This window comes from Myotis brandtii, unplaced genomic scaffold, assembly GCF_000412655.1.
Source record: "Myotis brandtii unplaced genomic scaffold, ASM41265v1 scaffold115, whole genome shotgun sequence".
Classification (NCBI taxonomy): Eukaryota; Metazoa; Chordata; class Mammalia; order Chiroptera; family Vespertilionidae; genus Myotis; species Myotis brandtii.
The window spans coordinates 18,749,815-18,770,257 of NW_005353967.1; the positions used below are offsets into that span (position 1 = coordinate 18,749,815).

General features: G+C 41.3%; 1 protein-coding gene across 2 annotated transcripts in view; it reads right to left on the reverse strand.

Moving 5' to 3' along the window:
* The window catches only part of TBCA (tubulin folding cofactor A), a 182,078-nt gene that overhangs the window by 79,938 nt on the left and 81,697 nt on the right, over window positions 1-20,443 (reverse strand). The window lies entirely within an intron of this gene.

Genomic DNA, 20,443 nt, shown 5'->3' on the forward strand with positions numbered 1-20,443 from the left:
TGATCCCTTGGGGGCCTAAGCCTTTAGTCGGACATCCCCCGAGGGCTCCCTGGCTGCCAGAAGGATGTCTGACTGCAAGCTTAGGCCTGATCCCCCGGGGAGTGGGCCTAAGTCGACAGGTGGACATCCCCCAAGGGGTCCTGGACTGTGAATGGGCGCAGGCCGGGCTGAGGAACCCCCCCTCCCGAGTGCACAAATTTTTGTGCACTGGGCCTCTAGTCAATCTGGGGACATTACAAGGTTTCTGTCTGAAAGAGGCCTTGACTGCCTGTTCTTACAACCCCATAAGTGGACATATATTGAAAACTCCTTGGTTCTATAGTTCAAGTACAGTTAAGAGGAGGTTGCTCCAATGCTAGCACAGTAAGAATTTCAAGACCCAGGCCTTGGCCTTGGTGGCATGTATGAATGCTTTACGTGGCACTCTAGGTGTGAGCTGGCACCACGCTGTTCTAGGCTTTTCTGACCTGGTCATGGCTGCAAACTCTCACAGTCAGTGGCAGAGCTGTGTCTTCTGACCTGCAACTCAGGTTAGGCAAGAAACCTCATTATCAAGATTGGGCCTTTTGCTTATTTGTTGAAAACAGTTTTCTTAAACCTTTAACTCAGATCAATGCTTGTTTATAGATCTTGTACATTTTTTCCTGAGAGCCTGAATAACAAGCAGGCCTTGTTATTATACAGGTTTCCCACTGTTATAATATTTGATAGAACAATAAAAAATGATGCCCAATATTTTCTAATGGAATTTCTAGTTTGTCTTATGTCAAGCTTTCATCTACTTTATTTTTATTTTATAACCTTTTAACCCATTTTATATAAAAATGGATAGTGTTTTTAAGCCTGTCATTTTTTAATTGCTTTAATTTTTTTAGGGAATTTTCCTATATTTAATTTTATCTGATTATCACAACAAACTGAGTTAAAGCAGGTTTCTTTACTCCTATTTGAAAATGCAGACACTGAGTCACAGAGAACTTAAGCTGATTTGCTCAAGGTCACAACAAATTGGTAACAAAGCTAGAATTAGAATCTTGCTTCTGATTCTCCCTTCCAGCTTCTTTCTCGCACTGGACCAAACTAGGTCACAATGTATGGATTTAAGTAAACAAGTTCCGTTCCTGGTCCTGCTCTCATTTTCCACACTGGCTGAGCCAGACTGAATTACAGAGGCTGTGATCATAAACGTAATGGTGACTGCAGAGTGTTATGTAGAAAAAGGAGCTTCAAGGAGAGCAAAGAAAACCTAGGTTCTCCCAAGCTGCCAGGAGCACTATCACTCAGGCGTATTCCACAAGAGTGGATACACGCAGGGAGAGAATAAAAGGAAGCCCGTCTGAACTGCTGCCCACTCTCCTGGCCCCGGGGGTATTCCTACTACCTCCTCATTCTACAACGCTTCAGAAGGCTGCAGACCCCATATGCACACAGGCAGGGCAGAAGTTTGATGAGAGAGAGTGGGAACCTCCCTGTACCTGAAGTTACTTCTCACTTTCTTCTGGATTTATAATATGTATACCCCATCCAAGTCAATAGCAGCTCTCAGGGTTCTAAATATTGAGTCTAAAGGAAAATTATGCTGAATGAAGAACTAACTTCTAGAACCTGTAGCCACATAAACTGGAACATGACTGGGTACAATGATTCTATCCGGAATTATTCTAAACGGCACAATACTTCATTTAGAACAAAATGCATGACATTATCTTTTTTCAAATAAAGAATTGCAACTTTTATTTCAACTAAAATTGTGCTGGAGCCTTCAAATAAGCATTTGATGTTTTGGTTGACTGGCTCACAACCCCAAGTTCTGAAAAATTCAAATGTGACTAGCTTAGAATAAAATATGCTCACTTTAGGTTCACTTCTAAAGAAATCATTATTTGATGAAATACTCAGCTCTTCATAGATGAAAAGGAAACGCGTAGCCTCTCAGCAGCAGGACATGCAGGCCAAGCTATTTTTCTAGTCCTGAGAGCTATTTGTGCAGGGAGCCACGCAGAGAATTTCCCTTTGATCAATAGGATGGATCTGTCAGATGTCTGGCTGGGGTTGAGTTGTGGCCGAGGGTCAGAAATTTCCTGTGCAAAACACTTGTGCATGCAGGAGTTGATTATATGACTTGGAAATATAAAATAAGGATAAGTGTGTTTCAAGGCATAATTTACATTTTATTTATGATTTTGCACTAATTTTAAAGTAAATTCTTAATTAGAGTTTCCCATCCTCATGCAGCTAGATATTCAGAACAAACTCCTTCGGTCACCTTTCGCTCATGGAATCCCAGGACAGATGCTTTGTCATTTTTAGCGGGGAGGGAAAGCTATAGGAATGTATACGGCAAAGGCAAACCATGAGAATATGTCTGGATTGTGCCAGGGGGCCTAGTAACATTGTGATTAAATAATACTTTTTGTGCATTTTCCCATAACCCCACTCGATGCTGTGTCATATAATCACCAGAACACACAGTGAAGGAATTCTTCACTACTGCAGCCATGTCATCTCCATCTTAGCCATCATTTTATTCAGTCATTCAACAAATAAACTGTAAACACAACTGTGGTCAGGCGTGGAGCTAGGCAGGTAGGGATAGAGAAAAGAGCAAGACAGAGCATAGCCCTCGCCTTTATGTAACTTTGAGTCAAGCTTTTTTTTTTTTTTTAAGGATTTTGTTTTTCTTTCCTGAATGTGAAAATAATAAATGATCCTTATAGAAAAATTAAAGTAATACTATTATCTAACATTAATCAAGCACTACATGTGCTAAGCACTCTATGCATTATATTATTTAATCCTAACAATAACCCTACGAAGGATATAATTCTACTAACCCTACTTTACAGATGAAGAAAGTGGTTGAGGATCAGTGAGTGTGAAACTCAGGATTTGGAACATGATCTAACTTCAGAATCCAAGTTTTTGAACATTTAGCTTTATGACAGTTATCTCTAAAATGGGGCATTTTCTCTGGGAACCAATCCACTGGGATACAGAGGGAAATATTTGAAATTCTCCGTAGCTTTATACCTATGTTTAGTTATTGATTGACAGTAGGGACAACACTTGGTCCATATTTCGGCTGATAATAGCAAAGAAAGAGAATGTGGGAGATAGTCCTCAGGAAGAGGGAGTTGGAAGTTGCACAGAGCTGAGGAATCTAGTCAACTTCCTGGTTAGTTAATTTCCCTTGTATTGCCATGTATTGTATTTTGTGTACCAGACAGATAGATTTATTTGCAAATAGACCTCAAATTTAAAGTAACACTTATCACTCAAGCACATATGAATAACCAAAAATGTCAGAAAAGACACTTCTATAACTAAAATAAAAGCTTTTTGCTAAGAGAAAACACAACAATTATCTTACTGGATTTTATATTCAATAACATTATTCTTACTAAAAGGTCATTAATAATAATTTTATTGAAAGCAAATGTTTTTTATTAATAAATAAAATAAATTTAAATTTAAAGCATTGTTTATGTCATCTTTCCATATCCTTTCATTGATTACATATGAGCTTTATAATATAACATACTAAATTAGTGCATATAATTTATGAATGAATGAATAAATATACATGTTCAAGATCAAATAAGCCTTATTACTACTGTTCTCTGTGTGAAACATAACTTTCTGGGCAGAGTCAGAATAAAAAACTTTCAGGAGCAGGAAAGGAATTCAATTTTTAAAATACTGTGATAAATAGCTTTGTACATGTACCTGTGTGAGCAAACTGTTTATTTCTGTAGAATACTACTAAGTAGAGAGATGATTGGATCAAAGGGTGTGAACATTTTTTAGTCTTTTGATAAATATGGCCAAATTGCTTTCCAGAAAGCATTGAATTTGTACTCGCAAGAGCAATATAGAAGAACTTTTTTTTTTTTTTTACTGTAGCCTTGCCCATTTTGAGTATTATCCGTTTTTATAAACTTTGTTAATTTTACAGGAGAAAAATGATCATTTTCTTTCAAGATTCATTTTTGGGTATAATGTAATGACTCCCAACATTTCGATGACTACTGAATATTCACCTCTCAGCTGTATACAAAGTGTTTTAGCGGTGCATTGGGGCATTGCTGGGAAAGTATTTATTTACTCAAACTGGACATTGAGGGTGATCCAAGAACAAATTATGAGAGGGGAAACCCCAAACTATCTTTTTCATTTTTGTAATTAGCAAAGTGAACACAATAAAAAATGAGTAACATATAATTTAAAATGTAGTTATAGGATCTACAAATGCAAAAGAGTAAAGTGGTCCCGTTCCTTCCCCTATACACAAAAAATAACTCAAGATGGATCATAGACCTAAATGTAAGAGCAAAAACTGTAAAACTCTTAGAAGAAAACCTGGGAGTAGGTCTTTGTGACCTTGAGTTAAGCAAAGCCTTCTCAGGTAAGATATATGACAACAGAAAAAATAAATTGGGTTTTATCAAAACTAAAAACTTTTGTACTTCAAGAAACACCATCAAGAAAGTAAGAGCCAACCCACAAAAGGGTATTTGCAGATCATATATCTGATAAAGGACTTGTATCCAAAATATATAAAGAACTCTCACAACTCAATAATAAAAAAGACAAACCAATTTAAAAATGAGCAAAGGATCTGAATTAGGTATTATCCAAAGAATATATATTAAGCGCATGAAAAGATGTTTAACATAGTCAAAACCACAATGAGATAATACCTCACACCTTTTAGAATGGCTATAGTAAAAAGAAAGATAAAAACAAGTATTGATGAGAATGTGAAAAAGTCGGAACACATATGTCATGTAAATATGAATATAAAATTGTGCAACCACTTTGTAAACAGTTTGGCAGTTCCTCACAATGTCAAATATAAAGTTACTACATGACCTAGCAATTCTACTCCTAGGTATATATCCAAAAGAAACAAACAAACAAACAAAAAACACACAAAAACTTGTCCATAAATGTTCATAGCAGCATTACTCCCAGTAGCCAAAAAGTGAAAACACCCAAATGTCCATCAACTGACAGGTGGATAAATAAAATGTAATATAGTCATATAACAGAATATTATTTGACAGTAAAAAGGAATGAAGTACTGATACATGCTATTATATAGGTAAAACTTAAGTACATTATGCTAAGTGTAAGAAGCCAGTCACAAACGGCCACATATTGTATGATTCCATTTATATAAAATGTCCAGAACAGGCAAATCTACAGAGAAAGAGAATAGATCAGTGGCTGTCTAGGGCTGAGGGAATTGGGAATGGGGTAGGGAATGACTATGGGGAGTGACTACTAATGCGTATGAAGTTTCTTTTTGGGGTGATGAAAATGTTTTAAAATAGATTATGGTAATGGTTGCACAATTCTGTGAAGATACTAAAACCCCTTGAAATGTATGCTTTAAATGGGTGAATTGTAGGATATGTGAACTGTGTCAATAAAACCGTTAAAATATATAGCAGTAATATATAGAAACTTTGTGTCATAGACATTATCTTTGTATTTCACCATTGCTAATATTTGATTTTTTAATTTGAAAAAAAAAGTATTGATATTTTTGGAAGCATGCTTTTCGTATATTATGTTCTGCCTCTGACAATTATGAAGTGCTCATATTAATAAAAATAATTATGTCACCTACTTTGAGTAGCTGCCATTAGACAGTGCTCAAGATCGGACAAGCCTTATTACTACTGTTCTCTGTGCGAAACATAACTTTCTGGGCAGACTCAGCTTTTTCTTACTCAGAATAGGAAGGCACAGACATATTCAAATTTAGTAAAATAATCTTACCGACTATCTTTGGGGACCTTTTTGATGTGAAATTAAATTGTGGCACAGACAGAGATTTTATTACATTTACATGGACCCATAAAATAACTTTTATGGTTCCCAGTGGTGCAAATCCTCCTTAATTTTGTTAATTATTTCCCCCCAGTTATCCTTAGCCATGTCTGCTAATTCAGTATTGATCTTGATAGTAAGATATGTTATGATCTTAGAAATTCACTTGAGTCCCCACTGATGAGAAGAACTAAGAAAGCAGATTTTACCTGGGGTAATGTTTTGGATAGATTCCAATTAACGTTTTAACTGAGGATGACAATGCCCTTCCCCCCTCAATGTCCTTCCCCATGCCCCCTGACTTGCTGCTTGGAGCTGGGCTCATAACCCAGACCAGGGTGATAGGGTCTGTCCCAGGAAAGTCTGAGGAGGAGATGGCACTTACCTTTGATTTGCCTCCTATATTTGGGTACCTATTCCTCTCTTGTTACCCACACCCTCCCACCACCACTTCAAAGTCTTCAGGCTGAACCTGGAAAATAATGTTTTTCTGGTTGTTTCTACTCGTTTCTGTATTAATCCTTCCCAGTTAACCCACTCACACTGTAATTAGAATTTTCTGAAGAAAATGTCTTAAATTAGCTGTTCTTAAGTGCACTATTCAGCAAGTAATTTATTACTATTGATAGTTTTATTACTGATGTTTTTAAATGATTTGATTAAGAAAATAAACGAGAACATGTTCAAGGTTACCTTCTTATTCTCACTTGTCTCTGGATTCTGAGTGGGGGAGGCTGCAGTTACCGCTAACACAGTGGGGACGCGCTACAATTCTCTGTCAGGAGGCAGCTACTGCTGATTGCCGCTGGACCTTACTAGTTGGTTCACTTTACTGTACCAAGCACTTGTTGAATGCCTACTATGTACAAAGCATTCATCTGAAATTAGTTGCTTGTTTGAACTAAAACTTCAATGTATCTTTAATTTCTGGGTCATCCAATTCTGTTTTATGAGACATAATTATATAATGTAGGCCTCTTGTGAATCTCAATTCTTTCATTAACTTACCTCATTTAACTTATTAGATACCCATTTATAGCTTTGTAAAATGCACTGTACTTAAAAGTAATAACTTCAGCCCTTAAAAATATTTTAGAATTCATTCTTTTCATTAAAATTAAACTAATTTCTCCTTTCTTCTGTCTATTATTTTGAAATATTGAGGTTATGCTACTTGGGTTCTTTCGTCTTGTTTCTTTATTGTATTATCAGTTCCTAAAGAGTATCAGGTGGTGTAACTTGGAACACACACTTGATTCACAGTTTCAGACTCTGGTTGATGATGGCAGCAATTAACCTGCTTAATATTCCCTCCCCCTCCCCCAAGTTATAAGAATAAAGTGCTGTGTGTGTGTGTGTGTGTGTGTGTGTGTGAGAGAGAGAGAGAGAGAGAGAGAGAGAGAGAGCGAGAGAGAGAGAGAGAGAGAGAGAGAGAGAATGGAGTGTATTGCCCTAACAGAAGCCAAGTCCAAGTCCAAGGTGTTCCATGATGTTGGCAGAATTTGCCCTCACCCCCACTAGTTTCACTCTTTTCCCTCCTGGATGATATCCTCTGGTCTCCCACTTCAGTCACCTGAGGCTCTCTTCCTTATCCTTTCATTGAATTGCTCTCATACACTACATTTATACAAACTTATATAGAAAAACACTTTGATTGTTTTATGTATTTGTGTTTAATTTTAATAGGCAATTATTCTTATCACTTATGCTTAATAAACCACTCTAAAAGTTAGTGGTTTAAAACAACAACAATTTATGGCTATTCACAATTCTACCATGCGAGACAGGCTCAGCTGGTGGTTCTGTGGGGCTAAAATGCCTGAGATGGCTACTTCATTCACCCATGAGGTGCCTCCACAAGGATGGCTGGAACTGCTTGGGACTGGCTGGGCCTCTCTCTCTCCTGATGGCCTTTCTACATGGCTAGCTGGGCTTCCTCACAATTCTTGGAGAAATTCTAATAGGAAGGCAGCAGAAGCTGCTAGTCCTCCTAAAGGCGATGGGTGGACCTACCACAAAAACACTTTCGCCAAACATTTTACAAGGCCAGCCCAGATTCAGAAGGGGGAAAAATAGACTCCATTTCTTGATTTAAAGATTGTCTTACATGTATAGGGGGAGAAAAGAATTGGGAACAGCTAGCTTGCATATGGTACAAAATTAAAATAGTACAACAGTGTACATAGTATAAAGTAAGGTTTTGGGGTTTTTTAAAATTGATTTTAGAGAGAGAGGAAAGGAGAGGGAGAGGGAGATAGAAACATCAATGAGAGAGAAACATCAACATCGATTGGCTGCCTCCTGCACATCCTCTTCTGGGGATGGAGCCTGAAACCCAGGCATGTGTCCTGACTGGGAATCAAACCAGCAACCTCTTGGTGCATGGGTCGATGCTCAACCACTGAGTCACACCAGGTGGGCTGAAGTTTTTTTTTTTTAACTATTCCTGCCCATGAGACACCAGGTAAAACCACCGTTATGCTTCTTGAGTATCCTTCCAGAAATATTCTGTATATAGACAAGCAAATGCTTTTATATATATACTAGTATTTCTTACATCAATGGTGTGTGTTATATAGTTTTATCCTAATGTCCAGTCTCCACACTTCACTCTTTTATTTAACTGGTCATCTGGAGGTAGTTCTGTTCTTTGCAGTGGCTACACATATTTCTTTGATGAATATTTAGCTGTTTCTGATTTCTCATTGGTGACAATATTGCTTCAGTGAATATAACTCTGTGTGTGTGTGTGTGTGTGTGTTTAAAAAATGTAAGTTTGTCAAAAAGAAAAATTCCTATAAGAGGAACTGCTGGGTTACATAATATTTGCATAGACAATGTTATTAGGTCAATAACTGTAAAACTGGTGGGAGGGACCTCTAAGTCGATGATTTTCCAGTAGGGAGTGTGTGGGTGTGGAAAGCTTTGTCTACCATACCTGACTCTGCCTCACCTCGAGGAGACTCTGGTCCAGCTACTCGTGTTTACAATACTACTTCCCTTGTCGCACACTGAGAACCACTGTTGCAGACCAACTGCCTCTGTTGGCAGATAGGCATCCTGCGGGTCTGCGTGCCTGACTCTCCTGTGGGTACCCCATCACACTGTGAACAAATTGGTCTTGTCCCAAGTCTCCCAGCAAATGAGCAGTCACTGCAGGCTCAGGCTTGCTCAAAGGCTGTCCTGTGAATCACTAGACCCCAAAGAGCCTCCCCTCTCTGCAACAGAAAAGGATTCTATCTTCAAGCACGTCTGGGACCACTGCATCCTACTACCAGCCAGGCACAGGCCCCCATTCACAGTCAGCAATGGCAAGTAGACTCAGGAACCCGCTCCCAAGAAACCTGTTTGGCAGTTTAAGTGAAGGAATGAACTTAACCACCTGCTTCCTAATCTAATTGGGCCACAGCACCCTGTTTTTGTGACACCTATGTCTCTAAGCGCCTACGGAACTAAGTTTTCTGAGAAACATGTTTCGGGAAATGGTGGTGCAGAAGAGAGGTTCTCGGGCTGGGAAAGGGGCTCCGCACCGCCAGCTCTATCATCTTGAAGAAGTCAAAAATCACTCTGGGGCCTGGGCAGTGGCCTTGTCTGTGTTTTTGTTTTGTTTTATTGTCCTTCCAACACAGATGAGCTCCTCTCTCAGTTTCCCTCACTGGAGACGAGGCAGGATGTGGCTGACAGGGGACAGTAAAGTGTGACCTGTTTTCTTGTTCCTTGGAATTCTTATTACTCAGTTCTTCAGGTCGGTGTATGCTGGTGGAAGTGCATATGAGGGGTCTGGTTGGGCTTTTTGCTCAAGTCTTTTTGTTCCTGCGGCCATCAGCCTGACCACCCCTTCCCAATTCATCCCCCCTCTCAGAGAAGAAAAAAGCTGCAGAGTTGGGCAGGAGCCAGGCTAACCTCAGATGAGTTCACAGCAGGCGATGAATATATCTAACTGCATTTGTGCCACCTCTTTTCTGGATAAGCCATAAACACATTTTGTGCTCAGGGAAAAATGATCTGATATTCCTATATCAAATTCATGTAACCTTTACAAATGAAAACAGATCTTCAAACCAGGTGTAGTGTGATTTGTTTTGACTCTTTACTGTCTCCAACTGAGATGCTTTACATATACTAATCTAAAGACAATGAATCCTAAGCTGGTTTCATGAGTGTAAGTTATTCCAGCCCTGAAATGAAGGGGCTGCTATGTGTCAGAACACACAGATGCATAGGCAACCAAGAGCTATCTAGCTAAATATCTTTTTTTATTAATCGGAGCTTCAGAGGCAAAATCTCCTTCTCGGGGACATCAAGGTGATTTGTGACACTCTCTACACACCTTTAGATTTGCAAGCCAATGAGTACATCACACCAATCTCTCCTTTTCTCATCAGTGGCAGACATAAAACACAGGTAATCTTCATTTAACTCAGATGTTTCAATTAACTGTGAAAAACCCTTGGCTTATCCTATATAATAAAAGCCCAGTGACCATAACGGCAGAACAACCAGAATGACCGCTCGACCAGTCACTATGAGGTGCACTGACCACCTCTTGGTCCTTTTCCCCGGCTGGCAGGCTCTGATCGCCAATGGCGAACGGGGACCCGGGATGGGTGGCGGGGGATGTGGGTGGTGCCAGGCCAAGGCCCCTGCCCCGCTGGTTGCCCCACACACAGAAGGCGACAGGCGGTGGGGGTGGGGCCGGCGAGTGGACAGGAACGGCTGACCTCTCGGTCCCTCCCTCAGCCGTCAAGCTCCCATCGCTGGATGGTGAACAGGGAACCAGGGTGGGTGGCAGTGGGGTGTGGGGCCAGCTGCCTTTAGCTGGGGAAGATGGCCCTGATCGCAGGCTTAGCCTGGCCACACAGAGGGCGACAGGCGGTGGGGGTGGGGCCAGCGAGTGGACGGGAACAGCTGACCTCTCGGTCCCTCCCTCGGCTGTCAGGCTCCCATCACTGGATGGTGAACAGGGAACCAGGATGGGTGGCGGTGGGGTGTGGGGCCAGCTGCCGGCAGCTGGGGAAGATGGCCCTGTGGCAGGCTCTGATCGCCAATGGCGAACGGGGACCCGGGATGGGTGGCGGGGGATGTGGGTGGTGCCAGGCCAAGGCCCCTGCCCCGCTGGTTGCCCCCCACACAGAGGGCGACAGGCGGTGGGGGTGGGGCCAGCGAGTGGACGGGAACAGCTGACCTCTCGGTCCCTCCCTCGGCTGTCAGGCTCCCATCACTGGATGGTGAACAGGGAACCAGGATGGGTGGCGGTGGGGTGTGGGGCCAGCTGCCGGCAGCTGGGGAAGATGGCCCTGATCGCAGGCTTAGCCTGGGGACTGTACCTGTGCAGGATTTCGTGCGCCAGGCCTCTAGTATTATATAACTTATGTAAGTATTTCGTTTCCTTTCAGTTTAAGCATCAACTAGAACACACACTTAAAATCTTGTTACACTTCTTTTAGAATTTGATACACGTAAATGGTCTAGCTGACTGTTCTAAAGACAAAAGGAATGAACTATAAGGACACCTGAGATCTACCTTTTACCTGTCTCCCCAGGTGTTGGACTCAGGATTTAGAAAGGCAGGACCTATTTTTATATTCATCAAGAATATGGGGGCCTGAAATGGGAAATCCAAACACATTGTTTACTAAAATTGTTTTATTTTATTTTATTTTTAAAAAAACATTATTTTTATTGATGTCAGAGAGGAAGGGAGAGAGACAGAACAGAGACAGAGACAGAGAGAGAGAGAGAGAGAGAGAGAGAAACATCAATGATGAGAGAGAACCACTGATTGGCTGCCTCCTGCACACCCCACACTGGGGATCGAGCCCACGACTTGGGTATGTGCCCTGACCAGGAATTGAACTGTGACCTCATGGTTCATAGGTTGAAGCTCAACCACTGAGCCACAATGGCTGGGCTTTGCACAAGTTGTTTTAAGTGCAAGTCCCTTGATTTTTTTAAAAATCCTTAGCATGTGCAAGAAAGTGCAGCCATTTAGTGAATTTTTCTAAGTTAACCTGCAAGATATTTACAATCTTTAAAAAAATATTATTGTTAAAATAAAAGATTTTTTCAGCATCCCAAACAGTAGGTGGTAAATAGTAGTTCCAACTAGATCCAATTCTTATGGCCTTTCTAAAATCAACTGTGACAGAGCAGGGAGAGGTGCTGCTTCCCCTTGCCATCATTATGAAGATGTAATTCTGTTACAATTATTTAATCCCAGCGGCATTATTACACCTGTTCAGCAGTTTTTAACCATTCACTAAAATGATGTACAACTCCACTGTGATAAATCTCAGGGTGATTTTTTAAATTAAAGTTTCTTTAAAAGTATTATGGATGGAGGCTGATGAATTTAAATAAATGTTTGGGGAAATGGCATAAATAATCTTATGAGTAATGTGTTGTCTCAGAATTTGCTGTTTCACATGTCTGAACTGTGCATAACCTTGAGACATGATTACAGAATTTTGAAAAATCACTTGCCATATAGATCAGATGAAAGGATAATGGATTCATAGAATGTCAGCACTGGAAGGGAGCCTAAAGAACATCTACTTCAGTGGCTCTTGAACCTTGGCGTGCATTTGGAGATTCACCTGCAGGGCTTGTTAAAACAGACTTCTGGGCCCCACCCTGAGAGGTTCTGATTCTCTGGGTATGAGTGGGGCTTGAAATTTTGCATTTCTTTCAAATTCCCAGGTAATGTTAATGCTGCTGGTCCAGGGACCCCACTTTGAGAATTAATCCAATTCACTTTATGAACAAGGAGGCCAAGGCCTGGAACCTGCTCTCAAACTCCTCTACCAATTGGGGGAACACAGCTAACCATATGTGCAAGGTTGGGGCATGGAGAAGACGGTGCCCCAGAGTCATGGTAACAAACAAAGCTTGGCAACAGCAGACATCTCCGAGTGATGAGAGAATGGAGTGCCAGGTATAATGATAGTGCACAGCAAAGGAACTAGAAACTTGAAGTCAGATACTGTTTGAAGTTGCAAGACAGTAAGTGATCACCATGGTGGGGTGGGGTGGGGATTAGAAGTAACTCCTAGGAAGTTAAAGAGTATCTCAAATACAATGCTTACTCGTTTCAGAAAACCACATCCTATCTACTTAGGAGCTCAAGACCAAGATCTGGAAGTCAACCTGTTTCCTCTTTTTCCTCATCTCCCACATCTAATCTATCAGCAATCCTGTCATTCCCTTCCAAAATATATCACAAATCCATCCACTTCTCTATCTCCACAAGTACTTCCACATTAAGCCCCTGTAATGTCCTCTACTCTTGGTCCCCTATAATTCATTCCTCATCCTCCTGCAGCCAAAGTCTTCCTTTAAAAACAAATTCAATCATGCTGCTTCCATGTTAAAACCCTCCAATGGTTTTCCATTGCATCTAGAACACTATCCAGATCCGCTATCATGGTGTATAAGGCCCTACCTGATCTGGACTCTGCTTATCTCTCTGACTTCAACTCCTATCACTCACTGCCTTCTTAACTCCAGTCATAGTCTTCATTCTGTTCTGAGAACATACCTGCATGAGGGCCTCTGCACTAACGATTCCTGCTTCCTTGAATGTTCTTCCCTCGATCTTCACCTGGCTGACCCCTTTTGAGCTAGAACTGAGGGAGAGGTTGAGGGGTATAAGGAGAACTTTTTAAAAAACATTTATGAAATATGAAGAGTTATCTATAATAATAAAAGCATAATATGCTAATTAGACCAGATATCCTTCCGGACGAAGCCAGGGCTGCGAGGGGAGCCCAGGTCCTGGGTGCCAGAGGGAAGCTGGTGCCAGCAGTCAGGGGAAGGAAGTCCTACTCTTGCACGAATTTCGTGTATCGGGCCTCTAATATTAATATATTATTCATCCCTTTATTGTTAGTAAGAATGTATATATATATAGGATTTTTTTCAAACTCACAGTATATTCAAGGACATATTTTTCATAAATATATTTATAAGAAAAATAGACCTATAAGGAAAATGTATTCATTGGCAGTTAGCATCTTGATATCTTCTTTTCTTGGTCAGTTGTTTGGGCTTGGTCAGAGTTGCTTCCTGTTCTCAGTGGGAGCTCTCTGCTCCTGAGTTTTCCAAAACTGCTCTAGAATATATTGTTATTGTAGTGTCTTGTTATACTTTTAATTCTTAAACTGCCTAATTCTCAGAGTCCTTGCAAATAACAGTACTAGTTTATGCATTGGTCACCCAAGACCCATAGTCAGGAACTTGATCAAAACCACTGAGCCAAATACTCTGGCTTAAGATTTGAGTTGGAAGGTGTGAACACAGAACACAGGGTTATTGCTTTACTGCCATTTTCAGGGTGCCGTTGAAGAGCCTGCTAGGATAGGAATGCAGTTGGCAGCATCACCCCTCAAATAGTCTAATTGAACACTCTGATACCACATTTAGAGCAACTGCCATTGTCATTGCCACTGCCCATGGGAAGAACCAAGTTCCTCCACTGTGAGTACTGTGGAAAGGCATTTCAGATGGAGGTGTGAGCCACCCCAAAGAAGTGAGCAGCAAAAGTCCACACTGATCCCAGATAGTACAAATGTGTTCAGTTCTAATGCCAGTTTATATGCTCTTTACAATGTGGTTATAATGAGATCTTAAGTCATAGTTAATGTCCCATAATTAAAGTCCACTTTGGTTACATACGTCACAGACTATCTTCTCTGGCATTTTAAGGAAGAACTATTTAGAGTTTTGCTTAGTTCTCAGCAAAGGAAATAAAACCTTTTCCTTTAGAAATCCTGAACGTTTGCATGTTCCTATACTTAGATTTGCATGATTTGCAGTTTCCATCTGAGATAAATAGCTTGACCTGATTGATTAGGTTAGTCTAGTTTTGTGAAGCTTGCATGTCCTCTTTTTTGGTTATTTCAGTCTTTTGACCGATTTGCTAGAGATGGGAAAGGAGAAATAAAAGAAAAAGAAAGTGAAACCTAAGATTTTGTTCTAATGTGTAAAGGTTGGTAAGAGGTTAGTGTGCATTTGTATGAATGTGGTTACATCTGTCTAAAGATGGGCATACCAAAGCAGCCTGAAGCGGAACAATGTATAAATGTGTGCACTGGTGACTATAAGAGAAAGAGAGAAACTGATTTCACAGACATTATGGCTTTTTGTAAGGATTTGAGAAAAAGTGACTTGATCTTCCCTCAGTTACTTTTTTTTTATGGGGGCGGGGTGAACAACTACTCTGATGGCATGACTTAGAGCATACAAAGACTAAAGAAGCCTACATCTAAGGAAGAGATTTTTAACCTGCGGTTTACAGGTCCCTTGGGGATGGTTTTGTGACCCTTTCAAAATTGTACACTAAATCTTCAGTGAATGTGAATAAGTGTATTTTTCTGAGGAGCAGATGTATAACTTTTATCAGATCCTCAAAGGAATCTAAGACTCATAAAGTCTAAGCCTCTCCCATGGAACCCAGTTTATGTAGTAACTGGATGACAGGATTGGGGCACCAGAGTCCAACAAAGTCACTGACAAGGAGCCTAGTTGGTTGAATGGATTTATTTGGGTGGACAGACTGACGGCACTGGATTCCAGCATAACATGAAGATCTATTACTGGTTGCACCCCCTCCCTATGGCAGAGATTTATGAAGGCAGGTATAAGAGCTGGGCGTCTTTTCATTAAATTGAGGTGGGAGGAAGACCCATACACTGACTGGACAAACACTAGAAATATTAACTGAAGCAAAGCCTCCAACTGACCTCAGACAACAAAGTAGTCAGGGCAACCCAGAAGGTAGTATTTTGAGCCTCGGGCTTATTTTGCTCTCAAGAGATATAATAGCAAATAGAAATAAACCCTGCAAAAAATGTAACTGCCTCCTACCAAAGCAGATCAGCTGTGGACCCAGCACAGAAAGAACTGTAGGACCCAGAGCTATCTTCACAGTAACACTATCTTTCCACCTTTAATTTCACCAAATACCTATGGAACAGTTATTATTTAAAGGTACTTTTCACAGCTCTTGTGATAGGAAGATGAATAAGACATTCTTATTCTTGATTAAGAATAAAAGCAACAGAATTCCAAGAAAAAGACAATACAGGTGCACCTTGCTTTGTGCAATAGATGAGTCCCCAGAAAGCTGTGTTTAAAGAGAATGGTTATAGATCAAAGTTTATGTCAAATGCTATAGGAAGATGAGGAAGCTTGAGGCTAATTCTCTGGTAAGAAAGAAATCCTTTTTTTGTAAAGCTAATAATGACACACTTTTGTCTATGTTGTAAATATAGACTGCCATAGATGTGATTTTCTTAAGTCATGGAATACCCATACTCATAATATGTGCTTATATATGCAGAGAGATTCATCACGATATCCTTAACATTAATTTTCATGTAATTTAAGGACTTGCACTTTCTACTTTGTGAATCTTCCTGTCCTGTAAAGGAAACGAGTTCACTCAACTACACACTATCAAGCAGACAGGTAATCAATCAGTGATCACACATATCAGTTCCAGCTGAGCTCCCGTCTATTGCTGAGATGGTTACAATAACCTCTAACTGTTCCAAGTAAGTAGAAATGGCCTCTTAGACGTTTACACCAAAGGTTCGGACAAGGAGGCTCAACCCGTCAGTGGCAGTAGCATTAGTTTTTTTTCCAAATGTGTCTTTGTCAGCAGTATTTTTAAACATGGGCCCTATCCTGTACTATATTTTATTGCTAAAAGCATCTTCATTCTGTAGTTTCAGGGATAAAAGGCAATTTTTTAAATGTCATGACGGAAGGTAATTTTTCAAGGTTTTCATGACAGGACATAAAATTAAATTTTAAAATATCCAAAATAAGTCCTTGCTCATCAAGATTAGGACTTTAATCTGTGTTTCAGGACATTTGGGCAAAACTTTCCCCCTACCAATATTGCTAAGTTGACTGAGGAAATATTTTCAGCTTTTACAGAAAATTTACAAACACATACACACATGCCTTTATTTAAAAGCTGTCATTAGCTGGCTTCCCTAGTTTTGCCTTTTGAGCAGTTCTCACATGAAAAGCTTATTATTATTTGGAATGCTGATTTCCACAATTCTGTGGGAGTGGGCTTCCAGTGGTTTAACCATGCCAGCTGAAGAGAGAGATACCTTGTTACGAGGGTATGGTCCCACAGAAGGGGATTTCTTCTTAGGTATGTGTCAGCAGCTACTAGTGGCAATTGGGTCAGGGTAGATATAATAGTAGAAGATGGATAATCTAGGGAGTACTTCCGGATTTTGGAGTGATAACATTATCAAAGTCATGCTCTTCACAAGTATATGTGTATATGGTTGGGAGGAGGGGTTCTATAGATTTTTAAAATCTGGCACTCCACATGTTTTTCTTGAATTTTTACTATATTACATAGAAAACAAAGCAGAAAACATGGTTCCTTTCTCAAAGATTGGAGAGGCCAAATACTCAGGAAAGGCAGACTCCATGCGTCTTTGAGCTGTTACTTTATAAACGTTATATGTGAAAGCAGTAATAATAATGGTACCTACATCACAGGGTTGTTTAGGGATCAAATGAGATAACATGTAAAGAGTTTAACAAGTGCTTGACACATAGTAAGTATTTACTAATACAGAAGTGGGCAAAAGCAGGTTTATAGTTGTGAGTATGGGGAACACAGATTTTGTTCTTATATTGTTATTTATTAACTAGAGGCCTGGTGCATGAAATTCGTACACGGGTAGGGTTCCTAGACCTGGCCGGTGATCAGGGCTGATCGGGCCTTCCAGCTGCCAGCCAGGGCCTCCCTTCCCCAGCTGCCAGCTGCCGGCTGGGGCCTTCCTTCCGGGCCGCACCGCACCCTGGTGGTCAGCGCACATCATAGCGATCGATCAAACCCCTTCCCCAGCTGCCAGCTGCCGGCTGGGGCCTTCCTTCCTTCTGCATCGCCCCCTGGTGGTCAGCGCACATCATAGTGATCGATCAAACTCCCAGTCTCCCAGTTGAACTCCCGCAGGGACACTTATATATATATTATTGTATTGTTTATTTGTGTTATAACTGTAAACCTACTTTTGCCTACCCTTGTGGTATTTTTTTAATAGGAAAAGCTTAAGATCACTTAAAAGCATGTAAGAGCATATGAAAATTAGTATCAAAACAGAAATTTTTAAGAGATGTAAACAAAATATGTGAAGTGATTCAGAGAAGAAAATGCTGTTTGAGCCATAGTAGGAGACCAGAGTGGTTCCAGGGGATTGCAATGGGAGCTGTTTGGGGGACTTGCTTAGGATTCTTCTTCAGACATTTGGGGGTAAGATGATGAAGTTCTAGCTTAGGGTCCTGGATGTGAACAGGATTGATGAGAAGGAGCAGAAACATTCTTTAAATCAAAGAAGTTTCTTCCATAATTTGGAATGCAATTAATTGTCAGAAAGAGGCAAATATATATTTTATAAAGGTTCTTTTTTCCAGGAACCCTAAGTATTTTTCAATGACAAAACTGCTATGTTTCTCAAAGTAGGTCTGGTGGTATAAAGATAGAGTAGTAAATACTTACAGACACTTGTTTTTATCCCACTAATTCCCAACACAAAGCAGGAGAAATACAAATTTAAGGAATGAGAGGGGGTAATTCTATCACAAACATGGGTAGGTATCCTGCTAAGCATGGGCATTGGCTCTGAGCTTCCTGGCAGTCAATGCAAAAGGAAAACAAATCAGCCATGTAGTTTTTCCACCCCAGAGGGAATGAAGCAAACAAGCCAGCTCTTCAGAAGCAGGAACCCTTTTTCTGTCTTTAAAGTCAGAAACTCTTAAAGAAGATCTATAATAATAAAAGCATAACATGCTAATTAGACCGGACAGCCAAATGACCTTCTGGACGTCATTCCGGACGTCCTTCTGGATGAAGCCTCCACGGCAGGGGCCGAGGCAGAATGGTTAGGGGCAACCAGGTAGGCAGGCATAGGGGTTGGGGCAATGAGGCAGGCAGGCAGAGTGGTTAGGGGCGATCAGGCAGGCAGGTGAGCAGTTAGGAGCCAGCGGTCCCGGATTGTGAGAGGGTGCAGGCCGGGCTGTGGGACTTCCCCTCCCCCATGCATGAATTTCATGCACCAGGCCTCTAGTGTAATTATAACTAGCTTGCTCCAAGCTTCAGGAAAGGGGCACAAGCTTAAACTTCAGACTTTATTAAGCCATATGAAGCACTCTCTAAAAATTCACTCCTTACCTGAGTTCTCAAAGGGTTCATTTTTGGTAAAACAAATAAACACACATAATTAATTATGTATAAATCCTCAAACACATGCCTGTCTAACCCTAGATAGACATGAACAGTCTATTAACTCCCTTTTCCAGCTTTAATGAGTTATGGTCCTCATTTTTTAATTTCTGGAAGTGGGAAACAAGTCCATCAAGTGAAAGAGAACAGCTAGCAGGGAGGTTGCCCCTGCCTGCGGGAGAAAGTGGGGGCAGTGGGTTAGTGGCCAGGACTGAAGGGTCCCAGGCCTCTTAAAACCCACCAGGGCCTTTCTCCAGCTGCTTCCTTCATCCCAATGGAACCCTCTGGCAAATCCAAGTTTCCTTGGAGGAGTGGACTGTTTTCTCCCGTCTGCAGCCACTCCCCCAGGAAAGAGAGGGGGCCAGAGAGAGGGAGAGATGGGGAAGAGGCGGGAGGAGGAGAGGGGGAGAAAGAGGCAGCTTTTGTCTTTACACCTCAGCCCACGCTGGGGTGGAGGTGGGGTGGCAGGACTGCGTTTTAGCAGCCTATGTGAGCAGCGCTCTGCCATGGAAATCTAATTTGACAGAATAGGTAAATAAAATCAACTGTCATCAGCTCCCATTTATTTTACCGGACGAGGTCAATGATTTTCTTTTTTTTAGCAGCAAATGTAACAGCTTATTGGAAACGGATTTTAGAACGACTCGATAAAGGCAGTTCTGGAAGTTAGTTTGGGTTTAAATGTCCAAATACTATCTATGCATGTTCACAAAAATGTCTCAGCGAAGACGAAGACAATACCTTAGCGAATACATTTGGGCGTCCTCGCTGGTTCTGGGAATTGGGGCCCTCCCAGAGAACTGGCCCCCTCCCCTCCGCCCCCTCCCGCCCCCTGGGTGCAGGGCTGGGATCGCACCTGGGGCCAGAAGGGGTGGGGGGGTCGGAGGGCGGCTCGCTTTCTCCTTTCCCCGGCTGCTTCCCTGCCTTCCTTTTGTTTGGTTGCCTTCTCTTTCCCCTTGGTTGTTGATTATTAGTATTTTCCTAGTTTTCCAAACTAATAAGTGCCACTATCAGGCAGTTGGAAGCTCTCGGAGGCTGCAGGCTTTGCCGCTCGGCCTTAATTGATATTGAACGAGCTGCTGGTAGACGGGAACAGGGCCGCTGCTGGATAATTTGCAGTTTAATCAGCGTTTGTAATGAGAGCGGCTGATTAGGGCTGTTGGAAATAAAAGAGAGTTACAAGGAACGTCTGTCAGAGTCCGGTGATAATTCAGGACTAATTGTGGTGATTAGCGCAAACTGGATGACTTTGGGCTTTGCTAATGCAAAGAGAAACGTGCAGGCTCCAGCCAGGGCCCCTCGGAGAACAGGCACTGGCTGCGCGCAACTTGGCAGAGCCGCTTTCCTACGCGG